This window comes from Lepidochelys kempii, chromosome 25 (genome assembly GCF_965140265.1).
Source record: "Lepidochelys kempii isolate rLepKem1 chromosome 25, rLepKem1.hap2, whole genome shotgun sequence".
NCBI classification, from domain to species: domain Eukaryota; kingdom Metazoa; phylum Chordata; order Testudines; family Cheloniidae; genus Lepidochelys; species Lepidochelys kempii.
In genome coordinates, this window is record NC_133280.1 from 9,419,191 (window position 1) to 9,438,841 (window position 19,651).

The window sequence follows — 19,651 nt, forward strand, 5'->3', positions numbered from 1 at the left end:
TGGCATCCTTGTCTGGAGACCCCCAGGTTTCCTGCTGCCCTTGTCTAAGGCAGGAAGCGCACTAGACGCACCGGTGGTCTGCTCCGGTCTAGCAATGCCTGGGTTTGTACAGCACCTAGCACAGAGGGGCTCTGATCTCGCCGGTGGCCTCATGACTCATTCTTTTGATTGACAGGGATGTTACCTCTGCTACTCAGGGCACCCCTGCATTGGTTTAAAATAACAATCCAATCAAATCAACCCCCGGCCCCAGCAAAACTCCAACCCAGCATAAGGCAGGAGTCTCTCCGCCAACCCTCTGGCTCTCACAAACAATGCCCCACCCCCATCTGCTGCCACCCTCTTGAGGTGCCAGGGCAAAAAGAGGAGCCTTGGAAGGGGGATAGGTGCTTTGCAAGTGGCGTGTTATTGCACCAGCGCTGAGGTCAAGCGTAACAGCTCTCAGCGTCGTTCCAAGCTGTTTCCAGAGTGGGGATATAGAATTCCCTAGAGGCTGTGTAGCCAGCACTGTATTGCAATAAATAGCAACACAGACAAGGCGCTTCAGAGGAGAGCACCAGTGTGTGGAAGTCAGGTGAGCTGGGTTCAATTCCCGTCTCTGCTACTACCTCTCTAGGTGACCTTGGGCAAGTCACTTTCCTGCTGCATGACTCAGTTTCCCCAGCTGTATAATGATACCTACCCTCTGCTGAAATCTCTGAAAGAAAAGCACATTATGGTGCTAAGGGTTAATGTATTCAAGGATAACTTTTCTGGATTCATAGGTCCAGAGCCTTAGCTGGCTTAGATCAATGTAGCCCCCCTGAAATTCACCGGGTGATGCTGATGTCTGCCCGCTGAGGATCTGACCCATTGATTGGACCATACTGATCATCTATTCTCGGTGCCTGTGTAACACAGGCCAGAGAATTTCACCCACTAAGAAGCTCTGTGGCTTTCCTGGAGGCTGGATCCTCCATGCACATTCCCAGGCTTTGGATGCAAACCCCAGGTAGTGCAGCCAGAGCCTAAAGCAACCCTGTGCGGTGCCTGGCAATGCCCTCGGTGTTACGTTCCTCCGGACAAGAAGCCCTGCTGCTCACAGGCATCAGCTGCAAAGTTGTTCCTCTTCCACATTACCTGGAACACAGAAGCCTTTGAAGTAAGGCCAGCAGAGAAAAACCAGCTACTGAACCGCCCATGGCGGGAGCTGAGAAGACACCAGACAACAATCCATTACCCTGGAATAGCCCCCCGATGGGTATTGACGGAAACACCACTCCCCTTAGTCTAATCTGCTCACCCACCCACTTATCCCTGGGGCTGATAAAACACCCATCACTTTAAGATCCATCCCCTCCCCCGGAGGCTAAGGCTCAATGAATGCAGCTGTGGGAGGGGTTGGGGCTGATCTGGGCGGGGGGGGGGGGGGGGGGGACTGGACTCTCTCTCTTTGGGATTATTCCCTCTCCAAACCCCAGGAGCTTCTGGCAGGGATTCGAGCTGACTTTCCGGCTGCTCAGTGCGTTTGCCGGGGCCGCAGGCTCTCCTTCCCGGCTCAGCAAAGGGGGGCCGTTATAGCCGGGCAGCCAGCAGCCGTGGGGTCAAGACAGTAGCCCAGAGCCGCCGCACCTCCAGCTTTGATGCCCTGTGATCCTAACGTACCCAAATGGCTGCCGAAGCACACACTAGTCCCAGCTGCAACAGGGAAGATCTCTTAGGAACTCCACCTGCTTCTCCCTTCTGCCAGGTGAGGGCATCTCCCAGGCCTGCAGGTTTGTAGTCTCAGCAGCCAGTGGGGGGAAGCGGGGTTGGGAGAAGATGGACCAGATCCACAATCAGCTGGAGCCCCTGTCTCTCCTACCTCCCCTAGTAGCCCTGCTTGTCTCTTCGAGGAGGGCTCTCTTTCCAGACTAGCATGCCCGAGGTGCTCGCACATCCATCCTTCTCCTTGATTTACCTGTCTCTTCTTTCCTGCCTGCACAAAGCTGGGACACCAAGCTACACAGGCTCAGAGGCTTGGGCTGGGCGGTGGGAAGAGGGGAGGGAATCATTCCCCTGCGCAAAGAACCTGCTTTAAAAATCTCCCAGGCAGGTGAGTCAAGGAGGTTAGAACCGGGCTTGGGTTCACCTCCTCGTAGGGCCTTGATGAGCTGCTCGTGGGCCTCTTGGGCTCACTGCAGACAGACGGGGAGGAAAGAGGCTGTTTAAGCTGAGCGGGAGCAGGGGCTGTGTGGCAAAGCATCCTCCCCGCAGTTCAGCTCAGCGGCTGGTGAGCAATCAGCATTCAGCAAAGCACCAGGAACCGCTTATGTTTAGGGGTGGGTACAGGGGGGGCTCAGTCATTCGAGAATCAGCAAAATCACACAGGCCAATTGCAGGGCGATTGGATTGGGTTAACCTGCTTCCGAGCGGCTGTATTCCCGGCACCCTGGATAACCACGGCCCAGCACTGGTACGGCCCAGAGAGACGCCCACTCCCAGGGAAACCCGGCTCACTGCGCCGGCAAAGGCAGACCCTGTGACTCGGTGACAGCATAGCCCAGGCCGGTCTTTAGGGATGAAGGTTACCAGCCTGAGAAGCAAAAGCCGCCTATTGATGTAGGGGACAGGCCAGCCAGCACAATCCAGGCAGGACTCGCAGCAATCGCTCTCTCCTGGCAGCGGATAACTCAACATGTCAGAGACTTGCCAGCCTCATGAAACCTCCTGCAAAGATTTCTTCTCTTTTTTTGGCCTTGCCAACCAAAGCTGTGGCCACGGCCTCAGCTGAGGGCTGGTCCGGGCTCTTCCCTGTGCCAGCCGCGGATGGCAACTGAGCAGCATAGTGCCTATTGTCTCCCCTGAGATGGGCTCACCTCCACCTCTGCTGACAACGGCCCTGGGGCAGGCTGGAGATGGACGGTGCATGAGCTGGTGCTCCAGGACCTGTGCAGGCCGTGACGGGGCGAGGAGGGCCGTGGCGACCGTGGGCTGGAAAGCGAGAGCGCCGCGCCGGGGGATGTTGAAGGCGACTCCAGGTGGGGCGGTAGGGCGCAGGTAAGAAAAGGGAAAATGTGGGTGAAACAGCAGGAATGTGTCTCCTGCTGCTGAGACTGGTTAGGCCCCTGGGATAGTCTCCCCGGGTGAGCGATGGGGCCCCACAGATGGAAAACCGCAGCGTGGCAAAGCACAGGAGAGGGCACTGCAGGGGACTTGGAGAGGATCAGCCAGAGGAGCCCTAACAGGGATTTTCAGTCTCTGGTTCTGCTCCACTGTAATGAAACCAGGGGACAGCAGCAGCCTCCCTCCCCCTCAGGAGAGGAACACGTGGGGGCCAAGGAGCGACAACCACAAATGGAACTCACCTGCCAGAACGAGAGGTATCCACTTCTTGTCCAGTCCAACGTCCGCTGGAAGAGATACAGGCTCCTTCTTGATCTGCCAGGCCTTAGGCCTTACATGTATGGTAGGATAAGCATTTCCTTGTACTTGAGAGGGGACAGCGCCTCAGCTGGCATTAATCAGCCCAGCTCCGGCAGTACTGCCTAGCGGCTAGAGCACTAGGCTGGGACTCAGGATACCTGGGTTCTGTTTCTGGCCCTCCCACTGGCCTGCTGGGTGATCTTGGGCAAGTCACTTCCCCGCCTTCTGACTCAGTTTCCCCAACTGTAAAATGGAGATAATAATGCTGGCCTAATTTGCAAAGTGCTTTGAGATCTACCAATGTAAAGAGCGAGGTGGCATTATTATTAAGCTCAGTGGACTTAGAGAGATTAACATCTGCTGAGTGTCTGATGTCAGGGTGTTTGTGTTTATCATGTGAGCAGCATGAGGTTTATGATGTCCTCAGTGATTCATTTATTTGCTCGAGTTTTGTAAGTGATGTGAAGGGTAAGTACATTGGCAGTCGCCTAGCAACCGGGTTGGGTTTTTTAATGAAATGTTTTGGTGTCTTGTCTTTGGAACAGAGAGATGGATAGATCTGCAGGACAGGAACTCTGAGTGGCAAATAAAAAGACAAGGAACTTAGAATTGGCTGTAACCAGACAGGCGGGGGGTGGGTGTCTCTGTAGAGCACAGCACAAGAAGACAGTGATCTGCTGCTATTGGCCTCTTTCCTCTGAAGTTAGGTGAATTCATAAAACCATCCTTTAAGATATTCCATCTAAAATCTCTCCTGTCTCTGACCCCATGTGGAGTTCTGTGATCTAATCTTGCTTAGGGCACCAGAGTCTCCGAGGCCAGCACTGAGGTTTCAAGCCAGCTTTGTAATGCAAGATCATCTCTCTTTTATCGCTTGCCACTGAGTAGGAGAGATGAACTGGAGCTGGTCTGTATATCGCGCCCTTTGCAGCGACGACATTTACAACTTTGTTATACATACCTTTGAGACCAGGTTATCTGCACCCTGGAGAGATGCTGCCAGGTTATCTGCACCCTGGAGACTTGTCCTCTGTGTGCCTCTGACATTCCTCCAAAGGCAGAGGAGGTGTGCAAAGCTGACTAGGGGTCCCAGCATGCCGTTCCTCACAGTGCTGGCTGACTGAATGGATCTCTGTGTGCAATGTGTGTGAGCCGGCCGGAAAGGGGCCCGGATCAGGGAGGGAGCCCAGGTTGTCTGACAGCCTGCAGACCCCTAGTGCCATCCTGGGAAAAGCAGGCCAAAAGGCGCACCGGTCCACGGCCATCGTCCCCACTCCAGAGCTCAAAACACCGCTCAAAACACATATAAATACACACACACACACCCCTCAACGCACACGTACATTCACACATCTAAACACACACACACTCATATGTATAAATACACACACACACCCCTCAACGCACACGTACATTCACACATCTAAACACACACACACTCATATGTATAAATACACACACACCCCATAACGCACACGTACATTCACACATCTAAACACACACACACTCATATGTATAAATACACACACACCCCATAACGCACACGTACATTCACACATCTAAACACACACACACTCATATGTATAAATACACACACCCCTCTACGCACACGTACACACATGTAAACACACACGCTTACACCCCTATATGCAAACAAACTCATACATGTAAACACACGCCTCCCAACGCATGCGCGCACACACACAAACACACACACACTCCAGTGCCCACATAGGGTATGTCTACTCTGCATCTGGGAGCAAGCACCGTAAAAATAGCCGTGTAGCTCACAGTAGCACTGGCAACAGCTCCAGCTAGCTGGCCAGGGTCCCACGCGAGCTCGAGTCCGACCCACAGGGTCCGGGTAGGTTTGTTCTCAGGTGACCAGCCCAAGTGAGCCCAGTGCTACTTGCTGGCTCGAGCCAAGCTAGCATATGTCCATTTACTTGAGCTAGGAAGTTTGCTCCCAGCTGCAGTATAGACATTCCCATACACTCATGCATGTAAACACACACACAGGCCCCTATTCACACACACACTCATAGAAAAACACACACATATGCATAAACATACACCCCCTAAAGCACACACACATCTACGTGTATACACATTTCACACATTTACAGTCACACATATAAAGGCAATCACACCTCCCCTCACCAATCATACCCCCCTACTCACATAGACATAAATATCTGTGTGCACATAATATGTATACACTGTCCACTGCACACAAACAGATTTATACATACACAGACCCCCTACAAACACACACTGATGCACAATTTTAGAAATATCTAAATACCCTTTCCACATACACGCACCCACACACTGAAAAGCACACACAAACAAATCTATCCATCTGCACACGTGTAAATACCTCCATACATACACACCCCTCCTGTACACACCCCTAAACATAATCACATGACTACACACACCCCGTGGACACATATCAACACACACTCACACCTACATCGGTTCCTACACATCTACACCCATATAAATATATACCCTTTTACAGACACCCCTGCATGTGTACACACATCAATATAGTCACACACATATGTAAATATACACACATATACATACAGGCACACACCTACACATATACAAATATATGCGCATATACGATATCCTCAAACACATGCATTCATTGTACACTAAAGTCAATGGAAAGTCTCTTGCTCCATGGGGTAACTTGTCCAGTACTGGATGTACACGGCCTGTCCAGGGAATACTGTTGTTCCTCCAGGCACCAGGAGTGGACAGAACATTGTCGACAGCTGTGATTCTAAATATTCCAGCTGCATCCTGCTCTCTGGCCAAACTACCACAAAGTAACAAAGCTCTTTTCTCTGGCTTCAGCCCTAGCTTCCAGGGAACAGCTGCTTTGATGATGTTAATCTGAGCCGTTAAAATAAAAGATGAACGTTGAATAAACATTTGAACTTACCAGCAGAGAAAGAGGCGATTCAACTTCGGCCATGGAATGGTTAATGCAGGGAAGGTCTGTTCAGGGGACCTGGCTGATGCAGAAAAAAGCTGTGGTCAAAATCTAGACAGGGCAAACCTGTTACTACAGAGAATTCTCTCCCAGGTGTCTGGCTGCTGGGTCTTGCCCACCACATCCTCAGGGTCTAACGGATCCCCATATTTGGGGTTGGGAAGGAATTTTCTCTTGAATCAGATTGGCAGAGACCCTGGGGTTTTTTGTCTTCCCTCTGCAGCATGGGGCAAGGGTCACTTGCAGGTTTAAACTAGTGTCAATGGTGGATTGTCTGTAACTAGAAGTCTTTACATCATGATTTGAGGATGTCAGTAACTCAGCCAGAGGCTAGGGGACTATCACAGGAGTTGGGGGGTGAGGCTTTGTGGCCTGCAATGGGCAGGAGGTCAGACTAGTCGATCACGATGGTCCCTTCTGACCTTAAAGTCTCTGAGTCCATGTCTGAGGTGACACTCTGGGGTGATACAAGGCCATGATTGCATTAGGGCTATGGGGTGACACGTGTCTGGGAGCAGCCTTTCTCAAGGCAGGTATGTTGCAAGGAGATGATGTGCTGGGTGAGGGATCAGGGAACTTTAGATCCCCGTTTTCAGAGGTGCTGGTGTAACTCCCGCCAGAATGTGGGTGTTAGTCTCCCTGTAGTGGCCAGTCCACAGAAGACTGCTGCTTCACCCAGCTGAGGGACTGACTACATTGCAATTGCGGGGTGATGGCCGCTCGAGCTGACATACCTGAGCTAGCTTTCAAATCTAACTAGATCAGGTTCCAGAGCAGTGAAGCCACAGCAGTGCTGGCTTCAGCATGGGCTAACTGCCAGAGCAAGACCCCAGGGCTCTGGGTGGGCTTGTCCAACCTTTGCCATGCAGCTGCATTTTCACAGTTCCAGGACCCACACTAGCTTGGATATGTCTGCTTGAAATGCAAGCATGCCCCATGACAGGGGTGCTTTGAGCCATTGAAGCAAACTATAAACCCTGTATAGAATGGAAACTACTTCAAGCCAGGGGGTTCCAGCACCTGTGCCCCATGATTGCAGTGTAGACACCCCCTAAGGCTGGGTCATTTAGCTCAAGCCGTAGCAACTCATGCTTTTAGCCCCCTGGCAGTATAAAGTGGCCTTAAAGGGGGCAGAAATGGCCCCCTGTGCACAGGGCCTCCTTGGCCAGCATAGAACTGGCATAAGGGCTCTACCCTGCTTCCAGCCCCTGGCACTGGTGAATGGATTGGAGGGATCAGGGTATGGCCAAGTATACTGCCTGATGGCTATTGTCTGCATCCCAGGGCCCATAGGTGGCTGTTTGAAATAAAGTGCAAGCTAGAGCACCCAGTGGTTAGAGCAGGGCGGGGGATGGGCATCAGGACTCCTGGGTCCTATTCCCAGCTCTGTGACCTTGCACTCCATATGCTTTATAAAAATATGTTTATGAGTGTAAATATGATGTAACTGGAATATGCTTTATGCAAAAGGTCTCTTGTAAGGTATCATTACAAAGCTTATAATCTACTGAGTGTGGTCATCCTATTTGTATGAATGTGTCAGTCTTGTATCTGAAACTAGGGTTATGTAGCATAACTCTGAGGTCCTATTGTAATTATGCAAAGTGTGGGCCATTCATGGCAGTCTAGAATCATGATGGCTCCCATTAACCAGGACAATTGACTGTAGATGGCTCTGTTTACTTGTAGCCTTCCTGTATATGTGTGTGCCAGCCAGTGGGTAATGAATTCTCACAGGACATGGGAACATGTCACACGATCCTGGAATCCATCTTAAACCTGGTGCTTTTCCATTTAAAAGGAGGGGTGGGAACCCAGAGAGAAACAAAGGATTCCCGCCTTGTGCCAAAGATATGAAAGGGGGTGGAACAGAACAAAGGTGGATGCCAGTCATGAGAAATCCTCTAGTTATCACCTGAGCTGGAACTAACAAGGACTGAAAGGGAAAGGGTTGGGCCCAGACTAGGAAGGAGTCTAAAAGTCTGTGAAAGTAGCTTATTGGAACATCTCTGAGGGTGAGATTTTATTTGTATTCAGTTTCTTAATGTATTAGGCTTAGATTTGCGTGTTTTGTTTTATTTTGCTTGGTCATGTACTTTGTTCGGTCTGTTATTACTTGGAACCACTTAAATCCTACTTTTTATACTTAATAAAATCACTTTTGTTTATTAATTGACCCAGAGTAAGTGATTAATACCTGGGGGAGCAAACAGCTGTGCAGATCTCTGTATCAGAGTTATAGAGGGTGGACAGCTTATGAGTTTACCCTGTAAATTTTATGCAGAGTAACATGGATTTATTTGGGGTTTGGATCCCCTTGGGAGCTGGGTGTCTGGGTGCTGGAGACAGGAGTACTTGCTGAGCTGTTTTCAGTTAAGTCTGCAGCTTTGGGGTGGTGGTTTGGACTCTGGCTCAACAAGGCAGGGTTCTGAAGTCCGAAACTGGCAGAGAAAACAGGCTCAGAGGTAATCTCAGCACATCAGGTGGCAGTCCCAAGGGGGTCTCCCTGACCGAACCCGTCCCAGTGTAATCTAGTGGTTGGAGAGGGCGAGTAACAATTAAGACTCCTGGGTGCAGCTCCTGCCACTGACTCACAGCAAGGCAGGTGACTTTCTGTCTCTCGGTTTCCCCATCTGTGAAACGGGGATAATGACCCTTCTCTCTCCAGCTAAGAGCTGTTGCTGGGGCCCCATTGAGCCACGGTGCGGCTGAGGGCTGAGCAGGCTCACGGCTGGTAATTACTCTTATTATTGCAGCCTACGCCGCTTCCCGGGGAGGGTGTGACCCGGGATGGGCTAGGGAGCTGCCAAGAGCCTCCGGAGTTGCTGGCGGAAGCAAAACAGGGCAATAAAGCCAGAGGGAAGAGCGAGGGAAAGCCTGGGAGACAAAAGAGGCCAAGGCTTTGGCAGGGGGGAGGGATAGCTCAGTGGTTTGAGCATTGGCCTGCTAAACCCCGGGTTGTGAGCTCAATCCTTGAGGGGGCCATTTAGAGATCTGGGGCAAAAATTGGGGATTGGTCCTGCTTCGAGCAGGGGGTTGGACTAGATGACTCCTGAGGTCCCTTCCAACCCTGATCTTCTATGATTCTGTGACCCGGGCTGCATTTGCCTGGGGGGGGGGGGTGGGCTGCGAGTCATCGCACCAAACTGCAAACCCAATGATGGGGAACCGCTTCAAGCTGCTCCCCCAGCTCCAGCACTTAGCTCTGCAGAGCTGATCCGGCTGGGGCAGGGGCCCTTCCCGGTGCCAGCGCCCGGCCAGAGGCTCCCCTGGCCGGGCAGGGAACCAAGGAGCCTGTTCGGGGCAGGGGGCAGCTTCTCCCCCCATATCAAACCCCAAGTGCAGCCCGCCCCTGCGCCCGGGCCCCATTGGCTACTTTGTAGCTAGCCCAGCGCTGCCATTGGCTGGCGGCTCCGTCAACCCCCCCCTCCCCCGACTTCGCCTTGAATTTGAAACTTCGGGCTGCGCTGGGCTCGGGTTTCACCGCGGGGGGGCCGGGGAGCGGGACCCGGGAGCGCTGCCTGGGGCTCGCCGAGCTGCCGCTGGCCCCGTGACCCGGCTCCGCCCGGGGGCAGAGAGAGCCCGGGGGCGGGGGCCGCGGCGGACCGGACCCTGCCGGCCGGGCAGCGGGACGGGCGCCGAGCTCCGCCGTCGGGCCGCGGGAGAGGGACGCGCATCCCCGCCGGGCCGGTGCCCGCCGGAGGCGGGTAAGTGCGGGGCGGCCCGGGAGGGACCGGACCGGACCGGGGGGCGGCCCGGGAGGGGTCGGGCTGGAGAACTGAGCCCTGGTTAAAGAGCCCCCCCCCGTCCCCCTCCGGGAATCGACCGGCGCAGCCCTGGGCCACGCGGCGGGCGTCTGGGACATTTCCCCGGCCAGGGCCTGCCCGCCCCCCCCCCAAGCTGGTCATCACCCTCCCGTCTGCCCACCTCCCCCTGGGCCTGCCCTCTTCCCCCCCCCCCACCACCACACAGCTGGCCATCACCCTCCCGTCTGCTCGGCCCTGGGCCTGCCCTCTTCCCCCCCCCCCCCCACCACCACACAGCTGGCCATCACCCTCCCGTCTGCCCACCTCCCCCTGGGCCTGCCCTCTTCCCCCCCCCCACCACACAGCTGGCCATCACCCTCCCGTCTGCTCGGCCCTGGGCCTGTCCCCCGGCCCCCCCAGCTGGGCATCACCCTCTCGTCTGCCCCCCCCCCTGGCAAGGCTTGATCTGCAGGGTATCACCCCCCTTTCTTCCCCCAGGGCCTGCCCCATCCCCCCCAAGGCTAGGCCTCGTCCCCCCTCCATCCCCCTCCCCCATCCCTCGACAGGCATCCTCCCCTCCATCGGGCACCACACACACACATCCGGTCCAGGGCCTGCCCCACTGGGCATCATCCTCCCGCCTGTCCCCCGCCACCAGGGCTTGCCCCCCAGCTCCACCTTCTTTCTCTCTCCCCCCATGGCACAAGACCCTAATGGGCATCTCTTCATTCCTGCAGCACCAGCCTGTCCTGATATCTCTCCCTTGTCGCTCGGTGGCAGTGGGTATCTCCTCTCTCTGCCAGTGGGTCCTAGTTGGCCCGTATCTCACCTTCATGCCAGTGCTCTCTGTTCTCTCCCTGCATCCAGAGGCACCTCTCTGCTATCCTTAATGCTGGCCAATCTCTGGGGCGGGCAATGGGGATTTCGCCCCCTGTCCCCATGCCAGCAGGTTCTAGGAAGGCCCATCTCCCACCTCCTCAGAATCAGAGAGGGGGAAAGCCCCATTGCACAGTGCTCCCCGGTGTAGTGTCTGAATACCGGCAGTAACGGTTAATGCCCACTCCGAATGCTGCAGACTGTATGGGTCAGGGAGGATGATGTGGGATGCTGTCTTGTTCCCGATGTATGACCCCATCTACTAATATTTCCCTGGCCTGGGGTAACTAAAGGGGTAGGAGGGATGTTGATGCCACTTCAGGGCCCAGTGTTCCTGCAGCCCTTTCAACATGGCACCCACCAACTCCATTCTCCTGCCCAGATTTTTCAAGGGCTCAGCACCCATGACCGGGGGCAGGATTTGCCCAAGGCCTCAGCACTCAGCAGCTCTCCTTGGGGTCAGGTTTCCACCCAACACGCTGCACTCTTCTGAGCACCTGGCTGCTTACCTGGGCATCAAAGTGGGAGTGGAGCTCTACTGAAGATCTGGTTCCAGGGGAGTAAACTGTGTTGGTGCCGAGCAAGAGCACTGAAGTGCGACCCCAGTCCAAGGGGCAACCAGCCTGTCGCTGGGATTTGAGGAGGCAGTGATTGCTCAGAATCCGTTTCATTTATTGCCCCATGCCCTGAATGGCTTGATAGGATGGAAGAACAGAGAACAAAGCTTGTTCCTTGTTCAAAGCTTGTTCCTTGTGGTCTGTTGCCACTCAAGAAAGATCTTGGCGTCGTTGTGGATAGTTCTCTGAAAACATCCACTCAATGTGCAGCGGCAGTCAAAAAGCGAACAGAGTGTTGGGGATCATTAGGAAAGGGACAGATAATAAGACAGAAAATCTCATATTGCCTCTATATAAATCCATGGTACAGCCACATCTTGAATACTGCGGGCAGATGTGGTCGCCCCATCTCAAAAAAGATCTATTGGAATTGGAAAAGGTTCAGAAAAGGGCAACAAAAATGATTAGGAGTCTGGAACAGCTGTCATATGAGACAAGGTTAATCAGACTGGGACTTGTCAGCTTGGAAAAGAGTCAACTTAAGGGGGGATAAGATGGAGGTCTATAAAATCATGACTGGTGTGGAGAAAGTAAATAAGGAAGTGTTATTTACCTCTCATAACACAAGGACTAGGGGCCACCAAATTAAATGAATAGACAGCAGGTTCAAAACAAACAAAAGGAAGTATTTCTTCACACAACACACAGTCAACCTGTGGAACTCCTTGCCAGAGGATGTTGTGAAGGCCAAGACTATAACAGGTTCAAAAAAGAACTAGGTAAGTTCATGGAGGATAGGTCCATCAATGGCTATTAGCCAGGATGGGCAGGGATGGTGTCCCTAGCTTCTGTTTGCCAGAAGCTGGGAATGGGCGATAGTGGATGGATCACTTGATGATTCCCTGTTCTGTTCATTCCTTCTGGAGCACCTGGCACTGGCCACTGTCGGAAGACAGGATACTGGGCTAGATGGACCTTTGGTCTGACCCAGTATGGCCATTCTTATGTTCTTATCTAAAATCAGTGGTGTTTTCTGCTGGAACAGGTGACAGTGGGGCATGATTTGTCTTCTAAAGCCCCATCCACCAGTTTAAAAAAGCAGCTCAGTAGGAAGGGAAAGGAGCTGTCAAGGTTCCTCCCCCACTCTGAACTCTAGGGTACAGATGTGGGGACCTGCATGAAAAACCTCCTAAGCTTATCTTTACCAGCTTAGGTCAAAACTTCCCCAAGGTACAAAATATTCCACCCGTTGTCCTTGGACTGGCCGCTACCACCACCAAACTAATACTGGTTACTGGGGAAGAGCTGTTTGGACGCGTCCTTCCCCCCAAAATACTTCCCAAAACCTTGCACCCCACTTCCTGGACAAGGTTTGGTAAAAAGCCTCACCAATTTGCCTAGGTGACTACAGACCCAGATCCTTGGATCTTAAGAACAATGAACAATCCTCCCAACACTTGCACCCCCCCTTTCCTGGGAAATGTTGGATAAAAAGCCTCACCAATTTGCATAGGTGACCACAGACCCAAACCCTTGGATCTGAGAACAATGAAAAAGCATTCAGTTTTTTACAAGAAGACTTTTAATAAAAAATAGAAGTAAATAGAAATAAAGAAATCCCCCCTGTAAAATCAGGATGGTAGATATCTTACAGGGTAATTAGATTCAAAAACATAGAGAACCCCTCTAGGCAAAACCTTAAGTTACAAAAAAGATACACAGACAGAAATAGTTATTCTATTCAGCACAATTCTTTTCTCAGCCATTTAAAGAAATCATAATCTAACACATACCTAGCTAGATTATTTACTAAAAGTTCTAAGACTCCATTCCTGGTCTATCCCCAGCAAAGACCAGCATATAGACAGACACAGATCCTTTGTTTCTCTCCCTCCTCCCAGCTTTTGAAAGTATCTTGTCTCCTCATTGGTCATTTTGGTCAGGTGCCAGCGAGGTTACCTTTAGCTTCTTAACCCTTTACAGGTGAGAGGCGCTTTCCCCTGGCCAGGAGGGATTTCAAAGTGGTTTACCCTTCCCTTTATATTTATGACAGGAGCCATTTAACTCCTCTCTAAAATGATATTGCAGATTTAGAAGGGACTCCAAGAAGGGCAACACGAATTATCAACGGCCTAGAAAGTCTCTCCTATGAAGAGTGATTGAAAAGATTGGAACTGTTTGGTAGAGAGAGCATTGGACTGGGCCTGAGGAGACCTGGGCTCTATTCCCAGCCCTGCCACTGGCCTGCAGGGTGACCTTAGGCATACTACTTCCCCCTCTCTGTGCCTCCATTTCCCCATCTGTAAAATGGGGATAATGATGCTGACCTCCTTTGTAAAACACATGGAGATCTACTGCTGTATAAAGCTCTATAAAAGCTGAGGATTATTATTACGACCACCTTAGAGACTAGGCAAATAAAAGGGGATGTTATAAGATTCTATAATATAATGAATGGTCTAGAAACGATAGATTAGGAACATCTGTTCCTCCTGGTCTTTTAACACAAGACTTAGGGGATGTTCACTGAAATTAAAAGGTGGTAAATTCAAAACAGATGGACGGAACTACTTTTTCACACCAGACATAATTAGACTGTGGAACTCATTGCCACAAGAAGTCACGGAGACCAAGAACTTTGCAAGATTCAGAAAGAGATAACGAGTATATGTCATAGTTATTGCCAATACTTTTGGAAGGGATATTAAATTTCAGGGTTTAAGCCAATCGCTAACTATTAGAGATCAGGGTGAGAACTATGGTGAGAGGCAGATTACCCGACAGCTGCTGTGGTGGGTTCTTGCACCTCTCACACTGTGAGAGACAGGATGCTGGGTGAGATGGATTTTAGGTTGCATCCGAGAGTGCTGAAGGAATTGGCGGCTGTGATTGCAGAGCCACTGGCCATTATCTTTGAAAACTCGTGGCGAACCGGGGAAGTCCCGGATGACTGGAAAAAGGCTAATGTGGTGCCAATCTTTAAAAAAGGGAAGAAGGAAGATCCTGGGAACTACAGGCCAGTCAGCCTCACCTCAGTCCCTGGAAAAATCATGGAGCAGGTCCTCAAAGAATCAATCCTGAAGCACTTGCATGAGAGGAAAGTGATCAGGAACAGCCAGCATGGATTCACCAAGGGAAGGTCATGCCTGACTAATCTAATCGCCTTTTATGATGAGATTACTGGTTCTGTGGATGAAGGGAAAGCAGTGGATATATTGTTTCTTGACTTTAGCAAAGCTTTTGACACGGTCTCCCATAGTATTCTTGTCAGCAAGTTAAGGAAGTATGGGCTGGATGAATGCACTATAAGGTGGGTAGAAAGCTGGCTAAATTGTCGGGCTCAACGGGTAGTGATCAATGGCTCCATGTCTAGTTGGCAGCCGGTATCAAGTGGAGTGCCCCAAGGGTCGGTCCTGGGGCCGGTTTTATTCAATATCTTCATAAATGATCTGGAGGATGGTGTGGATTGCACACTCAGCAAATTTGCGGATGATACTAAACTGGGAGGAGCGGTAGATACGCTGGAGGGGAGGGATAGGATACAGAAGGACCTAGACCAATTGGAAGATTGGGCCAAAAGGAATCTGATGAGGTTCAATAAGGATAAGTGCAGGGTTCTGCACTTAGGTCGGAAGAACCCAATGCACAGCTACAGACTAGGGACCGAATGGCTAGGCAGCAGTTCTGCGGAAAAGGACCTAGGGGTGACAGTGGACGAGAAGCTGGATATGAGTCAGCAGTGTGCCCTTGTTGCCAAGAAGGCCAATGGCATTTTGGGATGTATAAGTAGGGGCATAGCGAGCAGATCGAGGGACGTGATCGTTCCCCTCTATTCGACATTGGTGAGGCCTCATCTGGAGTACTGTGTCCAGTTTTGGGCCCCACACTTCAAGAAGGATGTGGATAAATTGGAGAGAGTCCAGCGAAGGGCAACAAAAATGATTAGGGGACTGGAACACATGAGTTATGAGGAGAGGCTGAGGGAGCTGGGATTGTTTAGCCTGCAGAAGAGAAGAATGAGAGGGGATTTGATAGCTGCTTTCAACTACCTGAAAGGGGGTTCCAAAGAGGATGGCTCTAGACTGTTCTCAATGGTAGCAGATGACAGAACGAGGAGTAATGGTCTCAAGTTGCAGTGGGGGAGGTTTAGATTGGATATTAGGAAAAACTTTTTCACTAAGAGGGTGGTGAAACACTGGAATGCGTTACCTAGGGAGGTGGTAGAATCTCCTTCCTTAGAGGTTTTTAAGGTCAGGCTTGACAAAGCCCTGGCTGGGATGATTTAACTGGGAATTGGTCCTGCTTCGAGCAGGGGGTTGGACTAGATGACCTTCTGGGGTCCCTTCCAACCCTGATATTCTATGATTCTATGATAGGTCTTACCCTGACTGTCAATTTCTGTGTTCCTGATCTCATGAGTAACATCATATATGTCTCTAGCACCTTCCATTCAAGGACTTTATCGCTCTTTCCAAAGAACTAACCCTCTTAGTCCCTCTGAGCAGCATCACCCCATTTTACAGATAGGGAAACTGAGGCACAGAGAGGGGCAGTGACTTGCCTGAGGTCACCCAGCAGGTCAGTGGCAGAGCTGGGAATAAACCCGAGGGCTCCAGAGTCTAATAACCACTGGACCATCAGTTTGCTTAAAAGCAAACTTATAAATGCAGCAAGCCTAGAACACAGCTTGTAAATGTTGTTGTTCATTATTTGCAACACAGTCACACGTAGATCAGGGACCCACGGCCCTTGGCATAGTCCAGCGGTAAGTTACGCAGTCCTGGCTTGTGTTCAGTTTTATGTCAAAAAACGAGATGGGGAATGAGACCAACAGAACAGTGTGGACAAGGGGGTAACAGTGAAACCGGCAAGAGTTGCACCATGACTGCTCGCCACCTGCCCAGCCAGCCACCCCATTAGACCCAACTTGGGGTGCACCTACCACAAGCTTCCCCCCCGCCTCATGAGAATCTTTCTTTGTTTCGAAAGTGGCTTAATATTTGCAATGATCCTTTTAGAGGCGCAGACCCCGTCAGCTGGGAGCATTCAGTGTGCCAGTCAGCTGAGACTTCTCCGCATGGGGGCTTGAAAGCTTTCTTCCTGATGAGCCTCCTTAATCACCATCCTCCTGAGCAAGGAAGGGAGGAAGTTGCTCCAGAAGAGAGAACTGCTGAGCTGAGCTCGACAAGGAAGGGAGGTAGCCGAAAGCAAGAGAGAGGCCTCAAAATAACTCTCCCTTCCTTATCCTTGCTCCATTCTGGGACAGAGCATGATCCATCCGGTCCTGCTTCCTGCCTCTCCCAGGGAATTATGCCCAAAGCTGGAAGGATGCTGCTGTGATGGGAGCAAGCACACTGAGGGCCAGTGGAAAGGTACCTTAAGGTGGATGGAAGCACCCCTTCCCTCCAAGAATCTCCCCTCCCTGTATTCAGGGAGCTTTCCCAGCCAATGTAGAACTGGCCTATGCTGGTCCTGCTCCCTGGCCCTGATGTAGGAGCAGGTTGGGGGCACAGCCAAGTGCCCTGTATCACAGGTAGTCTCTATTTCTCAGGGCCTGCTGAGGGCTGTGGGAAAGGGTGTGTAAGTCACAGCAGGCCCAGGCCTCCTCTACTGGGACCAGGCAGGATCCTGTACAGGGCATGCAATGGTGACATAAAGCATCCCTATCTCCAGTGCAGGAACGGAGTAACTGAGGCTCAGGCTACAACAGGGCACAATCTGTCCCTGTCCTCGGATGCCCCAGGAACCTCTCAGACTCCCTCTGTTGAGTGGCAACATCATGTGATCCGTTCCCAGTCCCAGGCATCGTTGCCATAATATTCCAGAGCGCGGGAAGGGGCAGTCTCTGTATACACCAGGCTCAGCTAGCTCGGATCACCATTACTGCCACCTCCAGGACTTCCTCCTTCTGTCCTCCTTATATCCCTCAGCCTTTTCTGGGGGAGCTGATTGGAGCCCCAGTGATCAGAGTGCTGGCTCACCAGGCTGGTCCCAGCACTCTGTCACCTGGGAGCTACATGAATAGCTCAGATCTGTCGAAAGTTCTTATCCCATGTCCTCACAAGTATCTGAGTGACTCCGATAGGTGGATTGTCTCCTTACAGGGATACATTTGAGCTGTGAGTCTAGAGCCAGAGCCAGGGTTCTGGTTCAGGCTCATCTCTGGTTTTTGCACTGAGTTGGCTATTTCCCAGTCGGAACAGAATTATTAGTGACTGTGGCCTATTACAAAGAAGAAACCCTAAGATCTATTTCAGATGGCTTCTGGTTTCCGCCCTGCTGTGTCTGTTGGCTTCCTGCCACTCCTAATCAGTTCCACGCTTGGGAGCAGCGAGGGGCCGACGGGGGGGCTGGAGAGCTGAGAAAGGCTGTTTGGGAGATTCTGTGAAATGAATTGGCAAGTTCTCAGTCCGGCTCTGAACATCCCGGTGTCCAGCTTACAGCAGTCACAGCTGATGGGCCTCAGCAAGAGAAACCAAAGAACATCCTAGCCATCTGAAATCCCAGAGTATGCCCCACAGCCATGCTGGTGGCAGGGGGACCTTCCATTGCCACTGCTGGGTGGCTAATTAAAGGCGCTCAGGGCTCTCTGTGCCGCAGAGGGTCAGGAACCTCAAGGGCCTTTTACAATAACTCATTAGCACTTCCCTTTATGCTGCATAGCCAGCTGTCCCCTAATAAATTCCCCGCTGCCTGGCTGGGGCCTGCACCTGGGACGTTGGGGGCCAGAGCAACGGCAGGGGTGAGCAGCAGGAGGCCTGGCCAAGGCAGCCCTGAGTCAGGCCAGTTTCCCAGTGTCATAGCCCTATGCTTTTGGGGCCTGGACTGAGGCCTCGCGAACTCATTTCACAGCATCCAGTGAACAGTGTTTCTCCACCCGTGGGCCTTGCAGCAGTGAGAGGCCCAGCTTGCACCAAGAGGCAAAACCGCCCATGTTCCCGGAATAGAGTCTCACGTCTTCTCCCCCGGTCCCAGCCCAACCAGGACCCTTTCCCTGTAAGCAATTTGGGGAAGGGGCCGTCTCTGTGTTCCGTGTCTGAACAACGCCGAGCACCACTGGGGGCCCTGGTCTACGACTCCGGTGCCTCTGTGCCACCACCATGCAGCCGGTAATAACAGTGACGCTGGGCCGGCATGGTGCTATAAATGGGATAGGCCACCGCTGTGTGTACACATGTCTGGGCTTGTGTGGCTCACCGGATTCCTGCTTCCTTCGTCGGGGAGAGGGTCTTTACGCAGTAGCTTCCGTCTCCTTCTCCTCCTTGGACCCACCCGCTGTGCACACAGTCTGCCTCCCGGGCGGAGGTTGCTTGGCTACTGATCAACTCTTACATTTGGCCACTTCAGGAAAAACTCCTGCAAAGGGCCTGACTTGTTTCTCCAGCAGCTGGTAGATGTTAGCGATGGGGCTGCTGGGGAAGTTGTAGCTATCAAGGCCGTTTGCGCCCATGGCAACAGGTAACAACAGAGGCTGCAGGAGATGAGGTACTACTTTAATTATTTATTCCCCCACCCTCAAACACCACTAAAAGTCAGGCCTGGGAGGGTGAGATCCTGACGCCTGTCAGAACAGTGCTGCCAAGGGCATCTGGAGTTGGCTGATGTAGGGGGTGTTACCTAATGGTTAGAGCTGGTGACTCCATGGGCTTGCTGTGTGTGGTTACGTCACTTCACTCTTCTCTTTCCCATTCTTTAATGGTCGTATTAACGCTTCCCTGGGGTGGCAACGCTTCCCTGGGGTGGCTGTGAAGCTTAATTAAATTAGTGTCCGTTAGCGGCTCTGAGAACTGCTGGGTGGTACGGCAGGGCAGAGCCACAGGAAGAGAAGCAAAAGAGAAGGACAGTTGTTGAAATTCCTTCACCCCTTTACAGAGCCTGGCTGACTTCCCGCAAACTCGGGCAGAAGTTTAAATGTGTGTGTATAAGGGATAGCCCTTGTGCAGCTCTGCACCCCTTTGGGATGCCCTCTGCACAGGGGATTTTCCACTTACTTCAAGGTCCCTTTGTGCTGCCAGGGTGGCATAAAGGGGCCTCCGTGTGACTAAGAACCAGACCCAAGCAGGGTGCCTTGCCCCAGTGTA

General features: G+C 52.1%; 1 protein-coding gene across 2 annotated transcripts in view; it reads left to right on the forward strand.

The window, feature by feature from the left end:
• Window positions 1-9,842: 9,842 nt before the first annotated feature.
• Window positions 9,843-19,651, forward strand: part of TNFAIP8L1 (TNF alpha induced protein 8 like 1) — a 28,948-nt gene continuing 19,139 nt past the window's right edge. For both annotated transcript variants that reach the window (XM_073324274.1, XM_073324273.1), the window contains exon 1: window positions 9,843-10,098. The gene's annotated coding sequence lies outside the window, so the exon portion shown is untranslated. The remainder of the gene's footprint in view (window positions 10,099-19,651) is intronic.